The 20,012-nt window shown below is 46.1% G+C and overlaps 1 long non-coding RNA gene across 1 annotated transcript; it reads left to right on the forward strand.

Moving 5' to 3' along the window:
- Positions 1-875: 875 nt before the first annotated feature.
- On the forward strand, positions 876-13,618 carry LOC116988507. Its single transcript, XR_004415967.1, has 3 exons — positions 876-1,028; positions 6,757-6,764; positions 13,590-13,618. It is a non-coding gene; the product is annotated as an uncharacterized LOC116988507 (long non-coding RNA).
- Positions 13,619-20,012: the final 6,394 nt, after the last annotated feature.

Below are 20,012 nucleotides of genomic sequence, written 5' to 3' on the forward strand. Positions count from 1 at the left end.
GGCATGGGCCCCAGTAATACCTGCCTCTTTGTTGGTTACCTTGAAGAGTCCTTGTTCCAAACATACCCCATGGAAGGGAATGGAATATGTTATATTGCCACATGTCACAAGCACAGTGAGGTTCTTTGTCTGCGTACCCAATGTGTACAAATAGCGGCCACCTACGGCGCTGACAACGTTACAAAGCATGCCAGCTCCTCCACCCCTCCCCCCCCCCCCCCCCCCCCCCCCCCCCACCCACATGCCGGGTCCCCATTGCCCATTGTCCTTCCTCCCCATTGCCCAGCACCATGTCCCAACCTTTTCTCTGTAATATCGACGACTGTTTCAGGGCTGCCTCCTCCACCCGTGCAGAACTCGTTGAGTTCATTGATTTTAGACAATAGACAATAGGTGCAGGAGTAGGCCATTCGGCCCTTTGCCCCAGCACCAGCACTGCCATTCACTGTGATCATGGCTGATCATTTACAATCAGTACCCCGTTCCTGCCTTCTCCCCATATCCCTTGACTCCGCTATCTTTAAGAGCTATATCTAACTCTCCCTTGAAAGCATCCAGAGAATTGGCATCCGCTGCCTTCTGAGGCAGAGAATTCCACAGATTCACAACTCTCTGTGTGAAAAGGTTTCCCTCATCTCTGTTCTAAAAGGCCTACCCCTTATTCTTAAACTGTGGCCCCTGGTTCTGGACTCCCCCAACATCGGGAACATTCTTCCCGCATCTAGCGTGTTCAATCACTTAAGAATTGTATATGTTTCTATAACATCTCCTCTCATCCTTCTAAATTCCACTGAATATGTCCAGTCGATCCATATGTCAGTCCCGCCATCCTGGGAATTAACCTGGTGAACGTATGCGGCACTCCCTCAATCGTGAACATGTTTCCTGCCTCTAGCGTGTCGAACCCCTTAATAATCTTATATGTTTCAATTAGATATCCTCTCATCCTTCTAAATTCCAGATTATACAAACCCAGTCTCTCCATTCGTTCGACACATGACAGTCCCGCCATCCCGGGAATTGACCTGGTGAACCTTCGCTGCACTCCCTCAATAGCAAGAATGTCCTTCCTCAAATTTTGGAGACGAAAACTGCACACAATAGTTTAGTACTAACTTCCACCTTGACCTCAAATTCACGGACTATCTCTGTCACCTTTCTCAATATTTCAGTCTCCATCGCAGGGAGCGGACTGTTGACTGGTGTTTACTACAAATCCACTGACTCCCACAGTTACCTTGACCACCCTGCAACTTGCAGGAACGCCAGCCCTTACTCTCAATTTCTCCAACTTCACCACATCTGTTCCCAAGGTGAGGCATTCTCCTCGAGGGTATCCTCTTTCTTCAGGAAACACGCTATCCTGCTGTTGTGGATGGATCCCTCACCCCTGCCTCCTCTGTGTGACGAGGTTCTGCTCTTTTTCCCTCTTGCTCCAGATGGAACAAGGATAGCGGAGTCAGGAGATATGGGGAGAAGGCAGGAACCGGGCACTGATTGGGGATGATCAGCCATGATCACATTGAATGGCGGTGAATGGCCTACTCCTGCACCTATTGTCTATTGATAGAGTTGCCCTGGTCCTTATCTTCCACCACACCAGCTTCCATATCCAACACATCATTCTCCGACTTTTCTGCCACTTCCAACGTGATCCCACCACCAGTCACATCTTCCCGTCCCCTCTCCTTTTTGCTTTCTGCAGAAACCACTCCCTCCGCAACTCCTTGGCTCACTTATCCCACCCCCTCCCAACCTGACCCCTCCCCGGGTACTTTACCCTGCAACTGCGAGAGCTAACAACAGCCCCTGCATCTCCCCCGTCACCTCCATCCACGAACCCCAGTATCCCTTGCAAATCAGTCCGAAGTTCTTGCGGGCTGCATCAAACCTATTTTTCTGCATTTCATAGTCACAGAGTGATATAGCGTGCAAACAGGCTCATTGGCCCAACTTGCCCACACCGGCCAACATGTCCCAGCTACACTAGTCTCACCTGCCTGCGTTTGGTCCATATTCCTCCAAACCTGTCCCATCCATGTACCTATCTAAATGTTTAGTCATAGAGTGATACAGTGTGGAAACAGGCCCTTTGGCCCAACACCCACCACCCTTTGTGTGAAAAAGTTACCCCTCAGATTCCTATTAAATCTTATCCCCTTCACCTTAAACCTATGTCCTCTGGTCCTCGATTGGCCCTACTCTGAGCAAGAGACTCTGTGCATCTACCCAATCTATTCCTCCCATGATTTTATACACCTCTATAAGATCACCCCTCGTCCTCCTGTGCTCCAGGGAATAGAGACCCAGCCTACTCAACCTCTCCCTATGGCTCACACCCTCTAGTCCTGGCAACATCCTCGTAAATCTGCCCTGTACCTGTTGCAGCTTGACAACACCTTTCCTATAACATGGTGCCCAGAACTGAACACAATATCCTAAATGCGGTCTCACCAACATCTTATACAAAGACCATGTGGCCTCTTTTACATCGGCGAGACCAGGCACTTGCCTGACAATGCCTACTGGATATTTCAGTTGTTAACCATTTTATCTCCCTTGCCATTCCCACACTGACCTTTCTGTCCTTGGCCTCCTCCATTGCCAAAGATGGGCCACACACAAACTGGAAGAACAACACCTAATATCCTACTTGGCTAGCTCATGACCAACAGCATGGACACTGAATTTTCCAATTTGGAGTAATGACCTCTGGCCCATCTCTCTTCCCTGTGGCCAGGGCCGGCCTTAAGCCGATTGGACCGATGGCTCCCAATTGGGCCCCGCGAGTAAGGGGGCCCCGCGCCGGAGTAATCTACTCTCGGCTCAGGGAGGTGGGAGAGAGGGGCAGAGAGTAGAGAGGTGGAGGGGGAAGAAAGGGGTAGACGGGGAGGGAGGTGTGAGGGGGAATGGAGAAGGAGGTGGGTCGTTCGCTCACGGCAGCGCTCCCGCCCCTCCAGTCGCCGTGCTTCACGCACACAGCCCCGGCTCCACCCCTCTCTCTCCCCGGGAAGACGCGGTGAACAATACACGGAGGGCCGGGCCGGGTCTACAGGCCTTGGCTGGGAACTTGGGGCTCACCAAAATTGTTCCCAATTGGGCCCCGCAACTCTTAAGGCCGGCCCTGCCTGTGGCCCACCCTGTTGGTGCACACCCATTTATATCACTATCTCCCACCCTCCCTGCTCCTTCTCTCCCTCGTACATTCATCTCCCATCCTCGAGTCCCTCATTTCCCTTTTATTCCCCGCTCTTTCCCCTCAACCTCCTGTCCTCTTGCACCTAGATCTCTCCCTCTGGCTTCACATTCCACTCTTGTTCTCTCTGAGTCTCCTTTCCGCCTCTAGCCTTTGCCACTTACTCCATCCATTTGCCAATCACCCCCCCCCCCCCCCCCCTTGCCTGTATCCACCAATCCCTTGCCAGAAGATAGACACAAAATGCTGGAGTAACTCAGCGGGACAGGCAGCATCTCTGGAGAGAAGGAACGGGCGACGTTTTGGGTCGAGACCCTTTTTCAGACTGGCACTTGCCAGGCTTTGTCCTGCCCCCACCTTCCTCTTCCAGCTTTCTCCCGCTTAATACTACCAGTTTGAAGAAGGGTCTTGACCTGAAACGTTGCCTGTCCATTTCCGCCAGACCCGCTGAGTTCCTCCAACACTTTCTGTTTTGAACATGGTCTTAAGTCTTACTATTAAAAGTTGACGTGTCTATCAACCGATCTGTCGTCACCAAGCAGAAGGGCGTGGAAGAGAACAAGTAGCGTAAGAGTAAGTAAGGGGAGAGACGTTTTATGACTGTTGGCAGAACAATTTCCATCCTGAGATAAATAAAGTTCTATTGTATTGTATCGGATATGGCGACACTCTGGTGCATTTCGGTATTAAGAAGGAGCGGTGGTTAAAATCATGGAATGTATAAGGATTGATAGTATCGCCTGTTACTAGAGGAAGCATGGGAAGAGATGGACGTGTACGAGTTGAGAGTTTTCCATTTTCACTACAGGTGAGGCACCAGGAACCTGGAGGATAGTTCACTGCTCTTTTATTTAACAAGAGCAGCAGGGATAAGCCAGGTAACTATAGGCTAGTGAGCCTATATTGGGTTGAGTGGCATTGGGTAGATTGGTATAAATGGGCGGCACAGTGGCGCAGCCGTAAAGTTGTTGCCTTGCAGCACCGGAGACCCAGGTTCAATCCTGACTACCGGTGCTGCCTGTAGGGAGTTTGTATGTTCTCCCTGTGGCCATGTGGGCTTTCTCTGGGTGCTCCGGTTTCCTCCCACACTCCAAAGACATGCTGGTTTGTAGGTTAATTGGCTTTGGTAAGTTGTAAAATTGTCCCTAATATGTAGGATAGTGTTAATGTACTGGGTGATCGCTGATCTGCGTGGACTCGGTGGGCCGAAGGGCCTGTCTCGGCACAGAATCTTAAAGTCTAAAAAAAGTCTGAATCGGGTAGATGGTCAGATCTTTATCAGGCAATATCTTCAAGCAATCCCAGGTAGCTTAGGTTGAACAGTGGGTTATTTAGCCTTTGTCTGTTCCGAACTTAGATATGTATTCTTTGTGGTTTAGAAGATATACGGGCAATCTTATTCTAATGTATAAGTTCCTTGGGGGGCACGTCAAAGCGGATGTCGAGATGTTTCCAGGCGCAGAGAATCTCAAATAAGAGGCATTGTTACAGGATTAGGAGTTGTAATTTAAAACTGAGGTGCCTGGCAACAATGGTTCAACGCTGCTTTAGTGTCACATGTGTGAGGTGCAAACTCACAGTGACATTATTTTTTATACAAACAGTCCAGTAGACTAATTAGTACAGGTGTCAGAGGTTATGGGGAGAAGGCAGGAGAATGGGGTTAGGAGGGAGAGATAGATCAGCCATGATTGTATGGCGGAGTAGACTAGATGGGCCGAATGGTCTAATTCTACACCTATCACTTATGACCTTATGACTATACCACCCCCTGATTAGCAGTTGTACAGAAATAGTCCACTGAGCCCGCATGCATGAGTCACCATCGACGGTGCCATTTTCCAAGCCCAGTCCATGCTCCGGTTGTTAAGAGCAGTGGCCAATTCAGGCAAGTCCCAGGCTGCTGTGGGCCTCCCACCATCGTTCTTCCCTTGGTCGACCAGTAAACGACGCCCTTTCCTCGCCCGTCCACCTTTGTTCCCAAACATCTTTGCAAGAGGGTGATGAATTTCTGGAAATCTCTGCTATAGAGTGTTGAGGAAAAGAGACAATTCAGGTATATAAAAAAGAAGCAGATACACTTGTAGAACTAGTACCCACGAGATGATGAGGCATGGAGCAGATCGACCCATATGTTCATATTCGATGGTGGAGCAAGTTTGAGGGGCTGTTGCTGATGCCCCTGTCCCACTTAGGCACATTTTTAGCTGACTACAGGCGACTAGGCTGTTGCCACATGGTCGCAGGGGTGTCGCCTGTATGGTCGTGAGCAGTCTCCTCTGTCGCCCAAAGAATCGTAGCCTTTTTCTGGTCGTCGCTGCATTTTCAAATGTTTAAAACTTTTCGTCGACAGTCGGAGACAGTGGGTTTGACGCCAATGAGCGTAGCTTAACTTCTCCTGACGTAGGTGCTGTCGTAGCCTGTCGCCAGGTGACGTAGGTTGTCGCCGGGTGCTGACTTTGGTGAATTCCATTGGCGGCTACCTACGCCATCCTACATCTACCGGCGACAGGTACCGGTGACTAGGTGGTAGGTTGTTGTAGACATTGTCGTGGACATTGTTACCTTGTCGTAGCTTGTTGCGGGTGGACGTAGGTTGTCTTGATTGTCTAAGGTGTGGTCATAGGTGGACGTCCTAATGGGTCGCCGGTTGTCGGTAGCTTACCGTAGCTGGACGTCGACTAGGTGGTAGGTTGTTGTAGACATTGCGTGGACATTGTTGTAGGGGGATCCAGACGCCTATTTTTCGGCGACCTGCTACGACTATGACAGTCGCTGGCAGTCGCCTAAAAATAGCCTAAGTGGGACAGGCCCATAACTTCTATTTTCTTTTATTTTTATGTATCGGCATTAGTATTGGTATTGTTTTCTTATTTTCTTGTGTACTAAGTTAGAGTAAAAAGGTTTGTTTGTGTGGGACCCAGTCAAATCATACTATGACATAGGTTGGGAGTTCGGGACTACAGCATTAGTTTATGCGAGGATGGTGTAATAGTCTGGTGTCAGTGGGGACGCAGCTATTCCTGAATCTGGTGATACGAGCTTCCGTATCTTCTGCCAGATGGGAGTGGGGAGAAGGGGTGGAATGATTGGAGGGTAAATGGTCCTAGGTTCTTGATTATGTTGCAAGCTTTTCACTGTACCTCAGTACACGTGACAATCAACTAAACTGAAACTGAGATGGAGTTGATGCAGTGGGGGAGGAAGCGGCTGCTTTGTGTTATATACTAAGCTACATCCATGACCATCTGCATTTCTTGCGGCCTTGGGCAAAGCTGCTGCCAAATCAAACTATAATGAATACATATAGTATCTATATTACTAAAAATCTGATCTTGACCACTTCCTGTTGTTCTGTATATTGATTTTAGAAAAAATGCTGCCACTTACGCTGTGATTTTTGGCCATCTTACTCAGAGTCTCCCTCCGCTGCGCAGGACAAGTGGATTTTTCCCATTGATGAAAAATAAAAGAGTTGTTAGTGTTTAAAAAATGTTGAGATTCTCTCTCCTGAAGGCCATGCCCCGTCCGGTGGGACTATAAAACCCGGAAGTGTGGAGGTTCCTCAGTTATCTGCAAGATGGGGGAGCGAGAGGTTGCAATTCTCAGTCTGAGCTGTGAATAACACTGAACACATGTATACTAAACTGTGAGTGGTTTTACTGACCTATTAGTGCCCTTAATGTGGTTTGAAAATATCATTTGGAAATGCTAAGCTGTGTTGTCTTTGGTTTGGAAATGCTAAAGCTGTGTTGCCTTTGGTTTGGAAATGCTAAAGCTGTGTTGCCTTTGGTTTGGAAATGCTAAAGCTGTGTTGCCTTTGGTTTGGAAATGCTAAAGCTGTGTTGCCTAAGGTTTGGAAATGCTAAAGCTGTGTTGCCTAAAGTTTGGAAATGCTAAAGCTGTGTTGCCTAATTAAAGTTGCCTTGCCTAACTAAAGTTGCCTTGCCTAATTAAAGTTGCTTTGCCTAATTAAAGTTACCTTGCCTAATTAAAGTTGCCTTGCCTAATTAAAGTTGCCTTGCCTTCGATATAATTAAAAGTCTAATCTTGACCATTTTCTGTTTGCGCTTTATATTGATTTTAGAAAAAACCCTACCACGTACAGCTGTGATTTTTGGCCATCTAACTCAGAGTTCCCCTCCGTTCATCAGGTGCCGAGGATTTTTCCCATCGATGAAAAATAAAAGTTATTAGTGTTTATAAAATGTTGAGATTTTCTCTCATGAAGGCCACGCCCCTTCCGGAGGGACTATAAAACCCGGAACTGTGGAGGTACCTCAGTTCTCTGCAAGATGGGGGAGCGAGAGGTCGCAATTCTCAGTCTGTGAATAACACTGAACACATGTCTACTAAACTGTTTTCAAGAAGGGACTGCAGATGCTGGAAAATCGAAGGTACACAAAAATGCTGGAGAAACTCAGCGGGTGCAGCAGCATCTATGGAGCGAAGGAGATAGGTAACGTTTCGGGCCGAAACCCTTCTTCAGACTGATAGGGGGTGGCGGGGAGAAGGAAGGAAAAAGGGAGGAGGAGGAGCCCGAGAGCTGGGGGATGGGAGGAGAGCTCGAGGGCTAAGGAAGAGGAGGCGTTCCACACCAGGACATCTGAAATGTCCTCGTTCTTCAGGGAACGGGGATTCCCCTCCTCCACCATAGATGAGGCTCGCACCAGGGTCTCTTCCATACCCCGCAACACTGCTCTCTCTCCCCATCCCCGCACTCGCAACAAGGGCAGAGTCCCCCCAGTCCTCACCTTTCACCCCACCAGCCGTCACATACAACAAATAATCCTACGTCATTTTCGCCATCTCCAACGTGACCCCACCACTCGCCACATCTTCCCATCTCCCCCAATGTCTGCCTTCTGCAAAGACCGCTCCCTCCGTAACTCCCTTGTCAATTCTTCCCTTCCCTCCCGTACCACCCCCTCCCCGGGCACTTTCCGTTGCAACTGCAAGAAATGCAACACCTGTCCCTTCACCTCCCCCCTCCACTCCATTCAAGGACCCAAGCAGTCGTTCCAGGTGCGACAGAGGTTCACCTGTATCTCCTCCAACCTCATCTACTGCATCCGCTGCTCTAGATGTCAGCTGATCTACATCGGTGAGACTAAGCGGAGGTTGGGCGATCGTTTCGCAAGAACCTACCTGACCTCCCGGTGGCTCAGCACTTCAACTCCACCTCCCATTCCCAATCCGACCTCTCTGTCCTGGGTCTCCTCCATTGCCAGAGTGAGCAACACCGGAAATTGGAGGAACAGCACCTCGTATTCCGCTTGGGGAGCCTGCATCCGGATGGCATGAACATTGAATTCTCCCAGTTTTGTTAGCCCTTGCTGTCTCCTCCCCTTCCTTAGCCCTCGAGCTGTCTCCTCCCATCTTTGGCCAGCTTACTCAGAGTCCCCCTCCGCTCATTTGGTGCCGTGGATTTTTCCCATCGATGAAAAAGAAAGGAGTTATTAGTGTTTAAAAAATGTTGAGATTCTCTCTTCTGTCAATCATGCCATTCTGGTGGGAGGGGGGAGGGACTATAAAACCCAGAAGTGTGGACGTGGCTCAGTCTCTGCAAGATGGAGGAGGGAGAGGTCACGTCTCGCTGTCTTTAGTGGCCTTGCACCCTGCTTGAAATGGTATGAAACTGCACATGAATTTGGTGGCCTTGCACCCTGCTTGAAGTGGTATAAAACTGCACTTGAATTTGGTGGCCTTGCACCCTGCCTGAAATGGAATTTCAAGGAATAGCCGTGAGTGAACTGACAGCCCACCAGCCGTGAGTGAGTGAGCTGCCAGCACACAAGGCTTGAGTGACTGATCTGCCAGGCCAAGAATCCATTCGGCCCACAATTTCCATACTAGCCCTCTGGAAACCAGTCCCTTCAACCCACAACACCCATACTAGCGCTCCAGAAAGCACCCCCCCCCCTCACTGGCCACCAATATTGGAATTGGTGGAGAGGTGGAATATTGCGTTGGGGGACCCGCCCTCCCGTGTGATGCTGGCACCCAACGGGTCCCACATAGTCTAGTGCTTTCTATAGTGCATCTGCAGAAGTATATATATTGACTTCTCTAACTTCATGTGCCAACCCTTGATTTCCCTCTCTCTCCATCCCTCCCGCATCCAAGTTCTCTGACTAGTTTGACTGTCCTCCTGATTAATTTTTACTTTGTATGCCCGGTTGTCACCTTCCCTAGCATACAGTGATCTATTCTACATTTTCCTTGACCTTCGTCTCCTTTGATCTCTCGTTTTCACACCTTGCCCTTCCATATCTCTCGTTTCCCTCTCCCGACTCTGTCTGAAGAATGGTCTTGACCCGAAACGTCACCCATTCCTTCTATCCAGAGACGCTACCTGTTCAGCTGAGTTACTCCAGCATTTTGTGTCTATCTTCGGTGTAAACCGGCATCTGCAGTTCCTTTCTACAGATGTCGTTGGAGACATGCTGAACGTAACATAGAAAATAGTTGCAGGAGTAGGCCATTCGGCCCTTCGAGCCAGCACTGCCATTCAATATGCTCATGGCTGATCATCCAAAATCAGCACCCCATTCCTGCTTTCTCCCCATATCCCTAGATTCCGTTAGCCCTAAGAGCTAAATCTAACTCTCTCTTGAAAACATCCAGTGAATTGGCCTCCACTGCCTTCTGTAGCAGAGAATTCCACAGATTCACAACTCTCTGGGTGAAATAGTTTTTCCTCATCTCAGTCCTAAATGGCCTACCCCTTATTCTTAAACTGTGACCCCTGGTTCTGGACTCAAGTTCAAGTTCAAGTTCAAGTTAGTTTATTGTCATGTGTCCCTGTATAGGACAATGAAATTCTTGCTTTGCTTAAGCACACAGAAAATAGTAGGCATTTACTACAAAACAGATAAATGTGTCCATATACCATGATATAAATATATACACACATGAATAAATAAACTGATAGTGCAAATAACAGAAAGTGGTTGGTAATAATCAGAGTTTTGTCCGAGCCAGGTTTAATAGCCTGATGGCTGAGGGGAAGTAACTATTCCTGAACCTGGTTGTTGCAGTCTTCAGGCTCCTGTACCTTCTACCTGAAGGTAGCAGGGAGATGAGTGTGTGGCCAGGATGGTGTGGGTCTTTCATGATACTGCCAGCCTTTTTGAGGCAGCGACTGCGATAGATCCCCTCGATGGAAGGAAGGTCAGAGCCGATGATGGACTGGGCAGTGTTTACTACTTTTTGTAGTCTTTTCCTTTCCAGGGCGCTCAAATTGCCGAACCAAGCCACGATGCAACCGGTCAGCATGCTCTCGACTGTGCACCTGTAGAAGTTAGAGAGAGTCTTCCTTGACAATCCAACTCTCCGGAATCTTCTCAGGAAGTAGAGGCGCTGATGTGCTTTTTTGATGATTGCATTAGTGTTCTCGGACCAGGAAAGATCTTCAGAGATGTGCACGCCCAGGAATTTGAAGCTCTTGACCCTTTCAACCATCGACCCGTTGATATAAATGGGGCTGTGGGTCCCCCTCCTACTCCTTCCAAAGTCCACAATCAGTTCCTTGGTTTTGCTGGTGTTGAGGGCCAGGTTATTGCGCTGGCACCATATGGACAGTTGCTCGATCTCTCTTCTGTACTCTGACTCATCCCCATCAGTGATACGCCCCACAATAGTGGTGTCGTCAGCGAACTTGATGATGGAGTTCGCACTGTGGTTCGCTACGCAGTCATGGGTATAGAGTGAGTACAGCAGGGGGCTGAGCACGCAGCCTTGAGGTGCTCCCGTGCTGATTGTTATCGAGGCTGACACATTTCCACCAATACAAACAGACTGTGGTCTGTGGACGAGGAAGTCGAGGATCCAGTTGCAGAGGGATGCGCAGAGACCCAGTTCTTCGAGTTTGGTAACCAGTTTGGAGGGGATGATTGTGTTAAATGCCGAGCTGTAATCAATGAATAACAGCCTGACATATGAGTTTTTGTTGTCCAAGTGGTCCAGTGCGGAGTGGAGGGCCAGCGAGATCGCATCCACCGTTGATCTGTTGTGGCGGTACGCGAACTGCAGTGGGTCCAGGTTTTTGTCGATGTAGGAGTTGATTTGCTCCATGATCAACCTCTCAAAGCACTTCATCACCACCGGCGTTAGTGCCACTGGTCGATAGTCATTGAGGCATGTCACCTTACTCTTCTTGGGCACCGGTATAATTGATGCCCTTTTAAAGCAGGTGGGGACCTCAGACCTCAGAAGTGAGAGATTGAAAATGTCCGTAACATCGGGAACATTCTTCCTGCATCTAGCTTGTCGAATCCCTTAAGAATTGTATACGTTTCTTTCAAATCTCCTCTCATCCTAAATTCCAGTGAATATAAGCCCAGTCGATCCATATGCCAGTCATGCCATCCCGGGAATTAACCTGGTGAACCTATGCTGCACTCCCTCAATAGCAAGAATGGGCTTCCTCAAAATTAGAAGACCAAAACTGCACACAATACTCCAGGTGTGGTCTCACCAGGGCCCAGTACAACTGCAGTAGGACCTCCTTGCTCCTATACTCAAATCCTCTTGCTATGAAGGCCAACATGCCATTCGCTTTCTTCACTGCCTGCTGTACCCGCATGCTTACTTTCAGTGACTGATGTACAAGGACACCCAGGTCTTGTTGCACCTCCCCTTCTCTTAATCTGACACATTTCAGATAACTTCCTTAATCTTCAGAAGAAGTAGAAGCGTGCTTTCTTGGACATACATCAGTGTGGTTGGTCCAAGACAAATTGTTGCTAATAATCACCCTTCAGAACTTGTGGCTCTTGACCATTTCCACTTTGGCACCATTGATGTTTATTTGGCGAATGTAAACCATCTCTTTTCCTGAAATTAATAACTAGCTCCTTTGCCTAGCTGACATTGAGGGAGAGGTTGATATCATCATACCATGCTACTAATCTCTTCACAGAAGCCTGTGGAGACCAAGTCAGTGGATATTTTGAAGGCAGAGATAGATTCTTGATTAGTACAGGTGTCAGAGGATATGGGGAGAAGGCAGGAGAATGGGGTTAGGAGGGAGAGATAGATCAGCCATGATTGAATGGCAGAGTAGACTTGATGGGCCGAATCACCTAATTCTACTCCTATCACTTATGACCTTATGTCCTTATAGTACTCCATCTTGTCCTTGTTTGAGATCTGGCCTACTACTGAGGTGTCATATTTGAACTAGCTGCAGTAAGCAACCTGAACATAGAAAATATTCTAGGTGTGACCATGTTAGTGCTCAGTGCAGGTCTGTTATCACCTTCTAGCATTTGCATGCTCTTTGTCTCGCCCTCTCTCAGTGTTTTGTTTGTTTTCCTGTACCACTGCAGCACACACTGATGTTGGTCTCTGGAAACAATTCGCCAGGAGACCAGATCCCTCTCCAGGATTTTGTCCTATAGCCCGGAGACATTCGGATTAAATTTTCTAATCCTAAAATTCTGGTAGGGAAAGAGGGCACCACTCACATGGAGATTCAAGGTTAATGGTGGAAACGGGGGGGGGGAAAAGCAACATTTTGTGGAAACGGAAGATCTAAAATATGTCACCTTCTTCTAGCTAACAATGAGCTATTCTACATTTTTCTTGACCCGCATCCTCTTTGTCTTGTTGTCACACCTTACACTATCTCTATGTCTCCCTCTCCCCTGACTCTCAGTCTGAAGAAGAGTCTCGATCCGAAAAGTCACCCATTCCTTCTCTCCAGAGATGCTGCCTGTCCCGCTGAGTTACTCCAGCATTTTGTGTCTTATCTTCGGTGGAAACCAGCATCTGCAGTTCCTTCCAACACGTAAACACGGTCTGTCTGGAGCTGAGACCAGAAAAGCTGCATCATTTCAGATACAGCGGGAGGTACTGTATCCGATGTTCAAGATGTTGATACATCGGCGAGACCATAGACTGGGCGATCGTTTCACTGAACACCTTCATTCAGTCTCACTGAACCTACCTGATCTCCCGGTTGCTAAACACTTGAATTCTCTTTCCTATTCCCACAATGACCTTTCTGTCATTGGCGTCCTCCATTGTCAGATTGAGGCTAAACGCAAATTGGAGGAACAGCAACTCATATTTCGCTTGGGCACTGAGAGAGGGGGAGACAAAGAGCATGCAAATGCTAGAAGGTGATAATAGACCTGCACTGAGCACTAACATGGTCACACCTAGAATATTATTATTTAATTTATCTAACTTCAGGTACCACGGAATTCCCTATCTCTCTATCCAACCAAGTCGCACCAGCTTCTCGTTTTCACCCAACAAACAGCTAACAATGGCCTGTTTCCATTATCATCCGTTACTTTTTTTGCATACCTTTCATTCATTGTTCTTTATCTCTCTACATCATCGTCTACATCTCTCGTTTCCCTTATCCCTAACCAGTCTGAAGAAGGGTCTCGACCCGAAACGTCACCCATTCCTTCTCTCCAGAGATGCTGCCTGTCCTGCTGAGTTACTCCAGCATTTTGTGTCCACCTTCCATTTCAGAGACAGTTGGAGAGCTAGATACACTCCACGAACATTTGGGAGGGAGAAGGTTCCTTGTTGCAGTTGGCCCTAGAGGGTAATCATTCAGCTGGTGTCTGGGATTGCTCGCTGACGGCCGTAAAGCGACGGGCGGCGTTAGCGAGGCAGGAGGGAGGGGGAATCCCAGCAACGTTTGTTCGACCCAGCAACGCGTAAAGCTGCTTTTAGTGGGAAGCACGGTGCAAGTGTTTCAATGCAACAGTCGCCGTCTGCAGCAGTCCCCGTGGTTGTGTCTGGGAAGAGGCAGGACCCACCCCTGCCCAGGGGAGGGGGGGATTGCACAGTTGTGCCTGTGCGAGGGTTTGACAAAGCAATCGCAACACCCGGGAGAGGCGCAGCTTCACCAAAAAAGTGCGAGTCATCTCACTTGTTCATTTCAACGCCCAGAATGTCACAGTTGTCTGTCTGCACCAAACAGTGTGCTAATTAAACTTCAAAAGTAACTCGACGGCTGTGAAACATATCGGCCGGTGGGTGGATGGGTCCCGGCAAAAATTTCACGCCGTTTTTTTTCTTCTCTTTTTTTTCAATAAAAACAAAACCCACGCTTTGCATTGGGTCAGGAGATGGCCAAATGTAATCGGCCATTTTAGCGGAGGCGCTGCTCTTTGCACCACGTAATGGGATCTGACCTTCCGACCCAGGCCAGGCATGTCCAAGGGTCCCTTCATCAGAATCAAACTCGTTCTTTCATCGCTGCAACCGTGCAATGCGGGCAAGAAGCGAGACGGTGGGGGTTTCGGGGCTCGTCAGTCCCCCCCCCCCCATCAGTCGTTAAATAGCCCATTGCCAGTGAAATCCGCTTTAACTTGGGGGAGAAGCGGCCTGTTTCCTTTATCATCGTCACTTTTTTGCATTTATTTCATTCATTTGTTCTACATCATCGTCTATATCTCCCCTTTCCCCCCGACTCTCAGTCTGAGGAAGGGTCTCGACCCGAGAGGTCACCCATTCCTTCTCTCCAGAGCCGCTGCCTGTCTCGCTGAGTTACTCCAGCATTTTGTGTCTGAAGCGGGTGACTGACTGTCCGGCGGCGCTCTGGGCTGCCAGTGGCTGCAGATGGGAAGGGAACTCCCCCACCATCCTGGCACACACTTCTTTCCTGCCAAATAACGCACAGCCACTCTGAATTCCGCTTGGATTGCTTGTTGCTTTGCGAACGCGGGCAAAAGAAGAGATTTATCCCGAAGATAGACACAAAAAGCTGGAGTAACTCAGCAAGTCAGGCAGCACCTCTGGAGAGGAGGAATAGGTGACGTTTCAGTTGGAGACCCTTCTTCAGACTGAGAGTCAGGAGGGAGAGGGAAGCGAGAGATATAGACGGTGATGTAGAGAGGTGTGGAACAAATGTGTGAAAGCTATGCAAACATATGCAAGCTAACAATGCCCTGTTTCCTTTGTCACCGCTACTTTTTTGCATATCTTTCTTATTCATTTGTTCTATACCTCTCCACATCACCGTCTATACCTCTCGTTTCCTTTTCCCCTGACTCTCAGCATGAAGAAGAGGCTCCACCAGAAACGCCACCTATTTCTTCTCTCCAGAGATGCTGGCTGTCCCGCTGAGTTACTAACTGCAGGTTCTATTAAACCAGCATCTGCAGTTCCTTCCTACACTATTTATCCCATTCCCTTTATACAATTCTGTTCACACCAGTGAGCAAGGACAAACCCTGTAGCCGCAGTAAGACAGACAAACTCAAGCGGCAGTGCAAGTCTTGCTGTTAGTTTTAGACGTTTATACTGACTAACAGGAGGGCAAATAACTTGAGTGATCAGTGTGAACTTTTTTTTAAACTATATAATCAATCAAATCGATTGGGGGATACAATGACAAAATTATTTGAATAATGAGGAAAAAAATCCCAACCAATCCCAAAGTTCTCTGGCGGAATTGTGAAATAGTTTTTAAAAGTTTACAAAATGTAGAAATAAAAAAGTTTTTAAAATAGTTTTAAAAATTAAAATGAAGGGTTAGAATTAATAATAGGATTGACGAATGGTATGTTGCGAGTGGTGTTATTGCAGATGGCACAAAATAAGCAAATTATAACATGACGATTGTGACACTCTTTGAAAGGCGAATGTATTTAGACCTTTTTGCTTAATTTGTTTCCACGCAGCAGAATACGGTGAGTTGCAGAATAAGATTTCATATAATACTCTACAGGCGTTTACGATTGGATGCACGCAATACTGGTAATTCCCGTTCGTTTTACACCAAAACAGTAACCGCACTTCCTGATCAATCCGTTGGCCTCCGGAGATCGGAAACGCACCTAATGAACGCAGGAAGACATGGACACTAAATGCTGGTGTAACTCAACAGGTCGGGCAGCATCTCTGGCGAAAAAGCATGGGACCCGAAATGTCACCCATCCTTTTTCTCCAGAGATACCATTTGACCCGCTGAGTTACTCCAGCATTTAGTGTCTATCTTCGGTATAAACCAGCATCTGCATTTCCTTCCCACATATAATAAATGCACCTTTTTCTCTTTCAAAATAGGAATCCGTTTTCGTGGATGTATGAACTCCGAGCTCGTAGCATTTTCAAAAAACCTGCCAATCTATATTGTCATGAATAAAAAATGTCTCTTAATTTTGGTTGCAATAATTCACATGTCCAATGTCAATTTATGGAGTACTTAAGCGACCTCAACGCCATGCAGCATAAATTCTACACCCGCCACCACTGGTAATCTCCAAAACATGTATTTAGAGGTCGCATATTTATTTAAGAAAAAGCATATATATTATTTTTAACATGGGAGTAATTTAGATATGATCGGTAAAATAGGTTTTTAAAGTGGACATCCATTTTGCATCTGAATAGCAAATTCCCTTTAACTAAAATGTTTTTTTTACAGATTTAAATTTCCAGAGTTGCTATTGGTTTCACGTTCTCCTCCTTTGGGAATGTGGAAAACATGACCCATACCAGAAGTGATTCCAAAGAACAAGTGACTTCACACACAATGGGAAGTTGTTTTACTTCTGGCTATGAAATTAACATAGAATTATAGAATGATTACAGCACAGAAGGCCATTTGGCCCAATCTGTCCACATTGGCTCACCATCAAAATAATCCACTTGTTTGTCCCAGCTTCTTCTCTGTACCCATGCAACCTTTTCTCACTGAACCTACTTCCATCCCATCTGCATGCAATGCATTCCAGATTCCATCCAGATGCTGCATATAGAAATATTTTCCTTACTTACTTTTGGTTCTCTTCCCTTTTTTAATTGAAACATGTAACCATTAGTCCTCAAACCCACCACCAAAAGGAAGACTCATCATCTTTTTATATATTTCCATCATATTTTCCCTCAGTCTTCACGCCCTCTAATCTATCCTTGTAACTCTCATCCTTCATCCCAAGAACCAATCCAAAGTTTGGCATTCCTGCTTTTGTACGCTATGTCTCGATTCATAACACCCCAATTGTGTATGGCTGATTAACCAAGCTTTTCACTATTTCTAGCCACAAGTGACAATAAACTAAGCTACTTTGATAACCTCCCTGCTACCTTCAAAGATTTGTGCACAGATACCCCAGATCCTTCTGGCCTGAACCCTTTTCGACCATTGTCCTTTATTCTACATAGCATCTCTTTTTTCTGCCTACCAAAATGGGGCCCTCACATTTCTCAGCATTAAACCTCCCCTGTCATGTCTGCCCACTCCATCAGCCTGCTTATATTTTGACAGTTTGTCATGATCCTAAGTTATGTGCTACAAAAAAGTAAATTTGGAAATGTTGTCATTTGCATTTCCAAATCTAAGCTATTAATATGGAACCAAAAAAGCAATGGGCATACCACTACTCACCTTCTTTCAGTCGTAAGAAAAACATTCACCATGACTCCTTGTGTGTTACTCGGCTAACTTTGAATCTGAGTTAATGATGGCCCTTTTTGTCCAATATGCATTAACTCTGCTGAGATGTCTGTTATGTAGCATCTTCTCAAAACTCTTCTGGAAGTTCATAAATGTTCTATCAAACTGGTTAAAAACCATTTCCCATCAACAAAATCATGATGGCATCCTTTAATTAAACTAATGTTTCTCCATGTAACTATTAATGTTGCCCTGGATTGATATTTCTGAAAGCTTCCCTACCACTGAGCATAAACTGTCAGGTGTCTAGTTTCAGGCCTTATCCTTGCATCCTTTTGAACAAGGGAGTAACATTTGTAACTCTCCAGACCTTTGGCATTATTTTTACATCCAATGAACAGTGGAAACTTATGGTTAGTGCCTCTGTGATTTCTTCTGTTTCTTCCTCAAATTCTTAAAAAGCATCCCACAAGACTTTGTAGATCTTTAGAACACCTTTTGGATTCCCATTTATGTCGACAGATAATCCATATCTCATATAGTCCAATTGTCTCTTGTTTTAAATTTTACTTCCCCTGATTTTTTTTTTTGGAAAGCCATTTCTCACTGGTCTTTCCAATCAGACATGAGTAATATTCAGCCTTTTTGGTCTTTATCTTCCTCTGTATATCTTTCATTATCTTCAAAGCTCTGGATTTGTTTGTTCTCCCTTTGAGAATATTTCACATGAAAATCTGCCTGAACTGTACCCAAGCTATTTCTATCTTAAAGTTCTATGTTTTATGACATTTTTGCATGTTAACCTCTGGTTCCAATCTACCTGAGCCAGATTGATATTGGACTTTCTCCATTTAATTTTTTTTTAAATTTTGGACTTGTCTTTCTCTATAGCAAATCTAAAATTTATGATCACTTTCTCCTAAATGTACCCCTTCTGAAACTTGGCTCCCTTGATCTAACTCATTACCCAGAATCAAATCCAGCAATTCCCCTTTCCTCTTTGGATCAGAAACATATTGCTCAGGAATATCATCCTGAGCACATTTTAGGATCTCTTTGCTCTCTATGGCCTCATCATTATTACAATCCCTGTTTAACTTTGTTGGACAATGAAAGACTCCAATGTAACTAATGCATAGTTTTTGCACATCTACAATTTCCCTGAATAGTCATAGAGTGATACAGCTTAGAAACAGGCCCTTCGGCCCAACTTGCCCACATCGGCCAACATGTCCCAGCTACACTAGTCCCACCTTGCCTGCATTTGGCCCGTATCCCTCCAAACCTGTCCTATCTTTGTACCTGTCTAGCTGTTTCTTAAATTTTGGAAATGTCCCTGCCTCAACTACCTCCTCTGGCAGCTTGTTCCATACACCCACCACCCTTTGTGTGAAAAAGTTACCCCTCAAATACCTATTAAATCTTTTCCCCTTCACCTTAAACCCATATCCTCTTGTCCTTGATTTGCCTACTCTGGGCAAGAGAGTGTGTTCACATACCCAATCTATTCATCTCATGATTTTATACTATATTTGATCCTCCATACTTCTCCCATGTGATAAATTTTAGTCATTCTTTAATACCATTTTTGTTTATTTTAATGCATACAGAATTTAGTTTTGAAGCATAATGCACCATTACTTAAAGGAATGTGTAGCCATGATGCACATTATTGGTTCTCCTCTCAGTCCAAGCTTGATAATTAAAAATTGCTCCAATTGAAAATCAGCTTCCAATTTATAGCAGTCACTTTTATATCTCTGTCTGTTTATTTATAAAAAAGTCAATTTTATACATTTTAATTTCCATGCATATGTATTCCACTTTATATAATCTCATAAATGGTATAATGGTCTCATATATAACAAAAAATATATATACCTTTTCTATCTAATGTATAATGATACATATAATTCATATACAAACTGATCTGATATATACAATTTATTTATATACAGGTCACATACATTAAATATATACTCTGGATAGAAGGAATTTCTATCCTTCTATCCAGAGATTCCTTCCATCCAGTGATGCTGTCTGGCCCGCTGAGTTACTCCAGTATCTTGTCTTATCTTCGGTGTAAGCCAGCATCTGCAGTTCCTTCCTCCACTTAAAACATGTACAGCATGGCTGTAACAAATACACCCGAGTGAAATATTTGTATCTTTATCCCCCCCCCCCTTTCTTTCCATCTACGGTGCATGTTGGTGTTGCTGCTGATGCCACACACACAAAATCTCTGGGCACTTTGCTCATACTTTTAAATTTCCCGCGGCACATTGAAAATTCTGCCGCAAAACCCTTAAACCCGAGGAGGGTTGTATGAGCCAGAGGGGGGGGGGGGGGAGAGGAGGGGGACAGAGAAAGATAGAGTGTGTGGGAGAGGAGGGGGACAGAGAAAGATAGAGTGTGTGGGAGAGGAGAGGGGAAAGAGAGATCGAG

This window comes from Amblyraja radiata, chromosome 2, assembly GCF_010909765.2.
Source record: "Amblyraja radiata isolate CabotCenter1 chromosome 2, sAmbRad1.1.pri, whole genome shotgun sequence".
NCBI classification, from domain to species: domain Eukaryota; kingdom Metazoa; phylum Chordata; class Chondrichthyes; order Rajiformes; family Rajidae; genus Amblyraja; species Amblyraja radiata.